The sequence below is a fragment of the Bos grunniens genome, chromosome 7, assembly GCF_055505025.1.
Source record: "Bos grunniens cultivar Pamir isolate PY7600 chromosome 7, Bosgru_T2T1.0, whole genome shotgun sequence".
Classification (NCBI taxonomy): Eukaryota; Metazoa; Chordata; class Mammalia; order Artiodactyla; family Bovidae; genus Bos; species Bos grunniens.
The window spans coordinates 65,316,069-65,325,580 of NC_141171.1; positions in this window are offsets into that span (position 1 = coordinate 65,316,069).

The following is a 9,512-nucleotide window of genomic DNA, read 5'->3' on the forward strand; positions in this document are numbered from 1 at the left end:
AGGGAAGTGAGGCACAGAGAGAGAAGAAGAATTGCCCAAGTACACAACGAGGGCTCCCCAGTGAGAGAGGAGACTGTCTGGCCCTGCGCACTCTCCGCTCGGTCTTATAGTCTCTGAGAACTAGATTCTCCCTCCTCCCAAGGTCATAATCATACCCTAAGCCAGCAGCATCATTCCCAGTGCTGTATCAATCCTCCTCAGGCCCTCCCCTCCCTTACCACAGAGATTCGAAACCAGCAAAGGAATTGTCATGAGGACATGCTGCTGGCCCTGGGGTTTCTGGATTAGAACCAAATTTCATGTTTGTGGAATAGACATCAATTTGCTGGCTGTGTGACATTGAGCAAATTACTTCACCCTGCTGAGCTGCAATTTCCTCCTGTGTAAAAAGAAAATGATACCCCTTACAGGGTTAGCAGGGAACTAAAGTCATCCTGACTCCCAAACCTGTGCTTTTAACTTTGATCCTCTACGTCAAGTTCAGTGGCTGTCCAGCCCCATGGTCATATGGGAGTCAGTTAAGATGAAAGAACCCACGTTTCAGGTGTGTAAGGTTGGCTTGAAAAACTGGGGATTTGAACGAAGGTATGAGATAGAATGCTTTTGTTTTCCATACCTATGAGCCTCTAGCAGAAACTGTAACCTGCAGGTCAAGTCCCGCCTGCTACTATTTTTGTAAATCGAGTTTTATTGGAGCACAGTCATGCCCATTTGTTTATGTACTACCTCTGGCTGCTTTCTGGCTGCTGTGGCAGAGATGAGTGGTTGCAACAGAGACCATACAAACTGCAGAGCCTAAGATATTTACTATGTAAACCTTTACAAATAAATTTGTAATTCTACTAGAGAGTAAATACCACTTAAAATTTTAATAATGATAATTACAGGAATACCTGATGCTGTCACGTGCTTGCTCTGTGCCAAGCAGCATTCTGACGGCTCTATATGTACTGTCTAATTGAATGCTTGCAACAATCCCATGGCACACACACACTTTTGTTCCCATTTGATGAGTGAAGAAACTGAAACGGAAAGAGGTTAAGTTAACTTGCTCAAAGTAAGTGACACAACTGGAATTCTAATCTAGGTAAAGTATTAGACTTCCTTAGACACTTTCACACCCATTTTCTTTCCTGATAAACTTAGTCACTCATGATATGAGAGAATTTTAGATAGTCCACAGCACATTAAAAAACATCCTCTCCTATGGTTAAAATAAAAACACTTTCCCTTTTAAATTCTCTTTAACATTATGACTCCCCCTTTTCAAAGACTGAGTAGTCTCTTCACATATAGCACTACCTTGCTAAAATTGAACTGTGTGGCTTCGGTTCATAGCATTTATTTTTACAGTCACCTTCTATTTGTGGTAAATGATCCTTGCTTTCCCTTTGCAGCAGTTTCCTTTCAAAATAAATTTATTTAGGAATAAAAAACCAAATCAACTCAATTAATAAAGAAACCAGGTTAATAAAGGTACAGATGGCGTGTAAATATGACAAAAATCATGACAAGGGCACAGAAATGAATGGCAGAGCCCAGAGCATTGGCCCAGACTCAGTTCAGCTCCCAGGCTCAGTCAGCAGCAATTTGTTATGTGGCCATGGACACACCAGTGCCTCCTCTCCACCCCCAAGCTTCAGGTTCCTTATCTAACAAGAGAGGGAGTTGAATTAAATTATCTCTAATGTCCTATGGCATCTCAGTTTATTCTTCCCAGCCTGGAATTCACTGTTCCTTCATTTGAGCCAAGATTAAATTAGACTTGTTAGAGATCCATCCTTTCAAGTGCTGTAAACACAAAGGACTCGATGGCACTCCTTGCGTCTCTCCTTCTTAGAGTAAGCCTATTAATCCCTCCCCCAGCCCCAGACTCCTGCAGAAAAGAGAGAGGAGACAAATGCATATGGTACAAGATTCAGTTTGTACTTCCGGCCTATAAATTAAACAGGTCCATTTTGGTCAAAGGCCTTTACTAGGAGAAAGAGAAGGGTTTGACATTTCCTCACTCATAGTTATTCCACCTGGACCCAGCAGACCTGATCTGATGGGCTTTCTTTCCCACTGGAAGGCCCTGTGTCCACTCACCCAGAGACAGCCATAGTCATAAGCTCACAATGGCTGCGGGGAAAGCAATAGGATTTCTATTAGAAACCACAGGATGCAGCACTTCAAATGAGCTTCATGTCTATATGAAAAATGTCCTGAGCAGTAGTGGCAATTGTGGAAAGAGCCACTCTTCTTTCCTTTAAAGAGACTGAGGGTTAGAGGGGCACCCAGGATAGGCCAGGGGCAGTAACCTATTCACAGCACACTGCTATATTTAGTTCTTTAACCACTCCCCCACCACCCCACCACATCAATTCTGAGAGGTAAGAATGATCAACATTGTCATAATCATTTATCATTCATTTATTACACTGCTGTATAGATGAATAAATTAAGACTCAGAAAGGGTCCAGTCCCCTATAACTTCAATAGAGTCCTAATGGGTGTAGCTGTTGGGTTTCCCTGGTGATTTAGGTGGTTAAGAATCAACCTGTAATGCGGGAGACCTGGGTTCTATTCCTAGGTTGGGAAGATCTCCTGGAAGAGGGCATGGCAACCCACTCCAGTTTTCTTGCCTGGAGAATCCCCATGGACAGGGGAGACTGGCAGGCTCTAGCCCATGAGAATCACAGAGTCAGATACGACTGAGAGACTGAGCATAGCACAGCACAAAACGGGTTATCACTCCCAATTTTATATGTAAGGAACTTGAGATTCAGGGTAAGTGACAGAGCCAGGTTTTGAACCCAGGACTGATTCTCTACAAATCTTTTTCCTGTGCTTTCTCTCATGCAGGCCTTAGGCAGCTTTGACTTAAGCCTTCTAGTCCTTAGCAGGAGAGAGGGAGGGAGAGGGAGAAGCAAGCAGGCTGGATTCCAGTCAAGATGATAGTAAGAGAGGGCAAGATGATAGTAAGAGAGGTCACATCTTCATAAGGGCACCAGGCCCACCCAACAAGTCATTTTTCATCCCTCAAGTTTGTAAAAAATTTCAACACAGTCAATACAATGCACTTTCCCCCCCAGCTATTCACGTAGTCTAGTCAAGGCTATGGTTTTTCCTGTGGTCATGTATGGATGTGAGAGTTGGACTGTGAAGAAGGCTGAGCGCCGAAGAATTCATGCTTTTGAACTGTGGTGTTGGAGAAGACTCTTGAGAGTCCCTTGGACTGCAAGGAGATCCAACCAGTCCATTCTGAAGGAGATCAGCCCTGGGATTTCTTTGGAAGGAATGATGCTAACGCTGAAACTCCAGTACTTTGGCCACCTCATGTGAAGAGTTGACTCATTGGAAAAGACCCTGATGCTGGGAGGGATTGGGGGCAAGAGGAGAAGGGGACGACAGAGGATGAGATGGCTGGATGGCATCGCTGACTTGATGGACGTTGAGTCTGGGTGAACTCCGGGAGTTGGTGATGGACAGGGAGGCCTGGTGTGCTGCGATTCATGGGGTCGCAAAGAGTCGGACACGACTGAGCGACTGATCTGATCTGATCTGATTCATGTAGACTTGAAACCACCTGCCAGTCCTTCACAACAGTAGCATATCAGGTATCTATGGCCAAAAGCCACATGGGTCCCCCCCACCACTGCCAGCAAGAAACTGGCATGGTTAAGAGCCATGTTGTCTGTCTTGATTAAAATTATTTCCCATGGGCTCTTACTTAAGCCCCATTCACAGTCTATGAAGCCCAAGTTATCTGGGTGCTAGGACATCAGTCTGCAGGGAATCTCCATCTATAGTGGGCATATTCCACTACTCCATCCATTGTGTCCCACCCAGAGCCCTTGGATCCCCTTCACCATTTCTGCAATCCCTCAGCCAGCTTCTACGTGCTCTTCTGATGAATTACCTGCTACTTTTTGCAGAGGCCTGCCTCTCCGGCTGTTGGTCTGCTCTGCCCTCGCTTCTGGAGAGCTGAAAGTGCCTGAGAACCAATGACCAACGAGGGCGGGGGTCTGAAAACTCAGCTCTCTTGCCTCAAGTCAGGGCCAGACCTAAGGCGTCACTTAACATTCCAGAGCGCCCCCAGGGGTCAGGCTGGGACTGAGCATGAAATCACAGCTTTGCCTGGCCTCTTTCTGCTGCTCACACTCCCTCACCAGTTTCTCCTTGAAGCATTCCCTTAATAAATCACATGTGAGCACAGTATCATCTCAGGGTCTCCTTCTGGGAAACCTGCCCTAAGACACCACCTCTCATCCATTATATACCTTCTTTTTCTCTAGGCCTAGAGACTGTATTCCCTTGAATAAACATCCCCTCCCCATGATCTTCATCAGTCACATTTGTGGAAGTTTATCTCATCAATATAAACATGGTAAACGGGACAACACAGTTCAAAGTTATCTACTCTATCAGCAAATTTCTACGCGATAAGAAACTAACCTGGTGGTTTTTGTGTTCATTTCCATCTTATATATAAAGTCTCTCAAATAAGGAAATTTCATTACATGTAATGGCAACCTTATCCATTCCTTTTACAGGAAAAAAAAAGTGAGAAATTTAGAGTTGGGGTTTTTGCCTTTTAAAAAATTTTCTTGGCCCATGCATTTATTAAGTGGTTCATCTATTCATTAACCATTGATAAGTTATATAACCTTTATTTTTAAAAGTAAACGTTTCCCTGCTGCTTATTAAGGTGATATACATATATCTTTTGTGAAAATATTAGAAAATACAGAAAAATATTTAATTCAAGTATAAGCTAACATCAATCAGCCCTTTTTGGTAAATTTTTACCCAATTGTTTTTTCTATACTGATATTCATGAATAATTGTGATAGACATTACTCATGTCTATCACCTGGCTCTCTTCTCCTTCTAGATACTTTAGACAATTATACTTCCTTCCCCTCCCCCCTCCCCCCCACCCTTGATATTCTGCATGGTCATATTGTTACAGAAAGAGGAGTCTAGCTGCTTGCCACTCAAAAACCAATAAGGAGGGAAGGCTAGTAGAAAGGGCAGTTTGCTTTGTTTTGGATGCCAAAAGGGAGAGCGAGTCCTGTCCAAAGGCCAACTCCTCCTGCTCCACTGACAATCAGTGAATAAGATCTTTTATCAATTTACTTATTTATGTTACATAAATAAATAGCACAGTCAGCTCTGACAGTCATCTTGCAATTGGTCATGCAGTGGCCTGATCAGCGTCATCTTGATTGCCTTAAGTATAGTCAGTCTTTAGTTCCAGGGTTGGTTTGTTCCCACTTCTTTGAGGCCAATTCTTGAAATTGTGGCAGCTTATGTCATGGCTGCAGGCTGGTCATCATGTAGTTAACTTCTGCCTGGTGGGGGTTTCAGTGTCTATAAGACAGCTCACAGAATATGGCACAGAATATTATCTATAGACTTTGGGAAGGAGTCCTTGGGTTTGCTTACTCACCTAACCATTATTGTTTGGTCTCATCTGACTATTTTCCTGTTTCTGCATTTTCTCACTTCTCTGATTAAACTTATTCTTTTGCTAAAGTTTTTCCATAGACAAAAGGTAGGCTGAGGACATGGAGGGCAAGGACCATAGGGTCCTGCTTGGTTTCAGTATGACTTGGTTTGGTCAATGAAATGTGAGCAGGGTATTTAAGGAATTATTTGTTATTCTCCAGGCTTCCCAGGTGGCACTGGTGGTAAAGAACCCGCCTGCCAATGCAGGAGACATAAGACATATGTTCGATCCCTGGGTCAGGAAGAGCCCCTGGAGGAGGGCATGGCAACCCACTCCAGTATTCTTGCCTGGAGAATCCCCATGAACAGAGGAGCCTGGTGGGCTACGGTCCATGGAGTTCCAAAGAACTGGATATGACTGAAGCCACTTAGCACACAAGCACCTGCTAAGCTCCATGCCGTCTTTCATCACTAAGGGAAACCCTGAGCTTCAAGTTGAGATGGTGACTCTCCCATCATTTTGGGTACCTGAAAGATTATGATAGCAGAGCTGCCTGCCAACCCCAAATGGGCATGTAGCATATGCAAAATATAAACTTGTTTTGAGCCATTAGAACTCAGTAGATACAATAGTTTGCTAGTGATACTGTAACAAAGTACCACAAACTGCATGGCTTAACACCCGAACTTACTGTCTGACAATTCTAAAGATTAGAGGTTCAAGTTTAAGATGTTCCTGTGGCTTGATCCTTTCTGAGGGTTGTGCAGGAGAATCTGTTCCATGCTCTCTGCTAGATTCTGGTGGTTTACTACCTATCTTGGGCATTTCTTGGCTTGTAAAAGCATTACCCTGATTTCTGCCTTCATCTTTGATTTTTTTGTTTTTGTTTTTGATGTGGACATTTTTAAACTTTTTATTGAATTTGTTACAATATTGCTTCTGTTTTATTTTTTGGCTGTGAGGAATGTGGATCTTAGCTCCCTAACCAGGGATTGAGCCTGTACTTCCTGCTTTGGAAGCAAAGTCTTAACCACTGGACCACCAGGGAAGGCCCCTCTGCCTCATCTTCACCTGGTATCTTGCAAATATACATATCTTTGTCTAAATTTCTTCTCTTTAATAAGGATACTAGTCATATTTGATTAGGGCCCACCATAATGACCTCATCTTAATTGTATAATGTAATGGCCCTACTTTCTAATAAGGTTACATTCTGACTTATTTGAAAAGACCCTGATGCTGGAAAAGATTGAGGGCAGGAGGAGAAGGGGACGACAGAGGATGAGATGGCTGGATGGCATCACCAACTCAATGGGTATGAATTTGGGCAAACTCCGGAGTTGGTGATGGACAGGGAGGCCTGGCGTGCTGCGGTTCATGGGGTGGCAAAGAGTCAGACACGACTGAGCAACTGAACTGAACTGAACTGAGTACTGGGGAGTTAGGACTTTAATATATGATTTTTAGGGAGACACAATACAACCTATAACAGTGGATGTTTGTTACAGCAGTTTATTTTAGCCTAAACTGACCAATATAGCAATCATCCTTCTCATGCTGTTTTTTAACTTCCTGTTTTCACTTTATGTGGTTGAATAACTTTCCCCCAATCACATAACCAGTAAGAGGCAGAACTGGAACTCTAATCTAGGTTTTTTTGATTCAATAAAGTATATTTACAACTAGTTTCCAGAGGTTGATCCCTGACAGTTCAAGTGCATTGTAGCTCAGCACAGTACCCACCACTCCCCATTATATTCCAGAAATTGAGGGTGAAAAGTGAAAGTCACTCAGTCATGTCCAATTTTTTGCAACCCCATGGACTATATAGTCCATGGAATTCTCCAGGCAAGAATACTGGAGTGTGTAGCCTTTCTCTTCTCCAGGGTGTCTTCCCAACCGAGGGATCAAACCCAGGTCTCCCACACTGCAGACCGATTCTTTACCAGCTGAGCCCAGAAATCCAGGGTAAGTACTGCTTATCTTTGGGCTTGGCCTGTTGTGTTTCCTACACGAATCAATTTACCATTTATGTTACCTGTTGTCTCCCTGTGGGCACTGCCTTTGCAACCTTGCACTATGCTATCGTCCCTCTGTAATAGAGATTAAAATGGTAACATATGACCTTCCAGGTCACCAAAAATCCTCGAGTCATTAAGATAATCTGAGCCACTCTCACTATAAGCTCCCCTTGTCCCTGACTTTCTCCTCCCTTGAGCACAGATGAAGGAACTAGGTCCCCATTATCCATCTTGTACCTGTTTTCTGCCAAGCAAATTTCCTCTCAAAGGAATGAGCCAGTAATAAAAATATTGGATCGATTAAAGCAAATGGGTTGTCAGGTAATGGCAGCTCCTTCTGTGTACATCCTTTGTAAAAGAATCTCCCCATTACAAGGGACTCAATCAAATGGCAACTTTCATTTCTGAAGTTTGCATCTCTAGGGCAGAGAAAAGAAGAAATCCTGCTTTGTAAAGCTTATACCCAGGCAGAGAATAACAGAAGCTCTTCAATCTCTTATTGCTTTTTCCCTCTCGCCATTCCTATTGAGCATGATGTCTTTTTTATCCGACACCAAGGGGCTTTGTGTGTGTGCTACTCCTCATTAATTTGATCACAGAGGGTAGATCTAAGATGTGATTCAAGTAAATGAAAGGTTCTCCAGAAACTATCCAGGTATAGGCATTCTTTTCTAAGCTCTCATCCGTGCCTTTGAATTCATTAGCTCGGCGCGCACAGCACTTCCAAAGAGGCACGTAGACCGCATACACACACCCCAGAGAGCCCGACTCTGCAGACTGGCATCAAGTCACCTTCTCCCAACCCCAGTCAACAAGACACACATCATGTTTACTCCAATTTTCTCATTAATTTTTCTGGCTGCCTGACAGTCTCTGCCTCTCTGGATTAGATTTCTGGAATTAAACTGATCTTAATGCTGCTGGAGAATGGCAGGCCCAACCCTATCCTTCCAGGCAAAAAAAAACCCCATCCCCATTTTGCAGATGAAAGCAACTGAAGATCTGCCAAGGAAAGACGTCTCTGAATTGGTGAATGCTGGGGAGACTTGCCTTAGTGTCCAGGTCAAGTGATTTGCCTAACCAGAAAGAAACAAACCCTCACCAAAATATTTCTCAGGCTGCCTGCCACTATACTGCAGTGTACAGCATTGGTCCAGGATTTAGATGAGGTGTTTTAAAATGCAGCACTTACCCAGAAGGATTGCTATAATAAGCCATTAATGCTTTAGTGCAAATGAGTTTGATCAAATTGACTTTAGCCACCTGGCAGGGTCAGGAGGGACATGGCAAGATAAATTCTAGTGAGTAAAAAGGATTCAAGAAAGGCAGCAAAGGCAGGAATAAGAAGGAATGCAGCACCGCAGGAACATCAAGTGGACATTAGGTACCAGGTGGGGGAATGAAATGGAGTGGCCAGAGAACTCAGGGAGGCAGTGCAGACAACTCTTAATCATTTAACAGTCTTGGGTAGTGGGGACTTGAGATGATGTCAAACAATCTGTGACCTTGAACAAGCCCCTTAAAAGTCTCTGACCCCATTGCAACTATCAGTATCCCCCTAAAGGCAAAGGGATGAATTAGAAGATCCCTTTCTCCACGGGGGTTCTGTGGGTCAGACTGAAGTCTAGTCAGTGAAGATGTCCTCTGGTTTAACCCTTCCAAGCCTTACCATCATCTTTAGAGCCAGGTAGACTTGGTCTCACGGAGAAGACAATGGCACCCCACTCCAGTACTCTTGCCTGGAAAATCCCATGGATGGAGGAGCCTGGTGGGCTGCAGTTCATGGGGTCACTAAGAGTTGGGCACGACTGAGCAACTTCCCTTTCACTTTTCACTTTCATGCATTGGAGAAGGAAATGGCAACCCACTCCAGTGTTCTTGCCTGGAGAATCCCAGGGACGAGGGAGCCTGGTGGGCTGCCGTCTATGGGGTCACAGAGTTGGACACGACTGAAGCCACTTAATAGCAGCAGCAGCAGCAGCAGACGTGATCTCAATTCTGAGCTCCGCCACTGCACCATTCACTGGGCAACCTTTGTTGTTGTTGTTGTTCAGTCG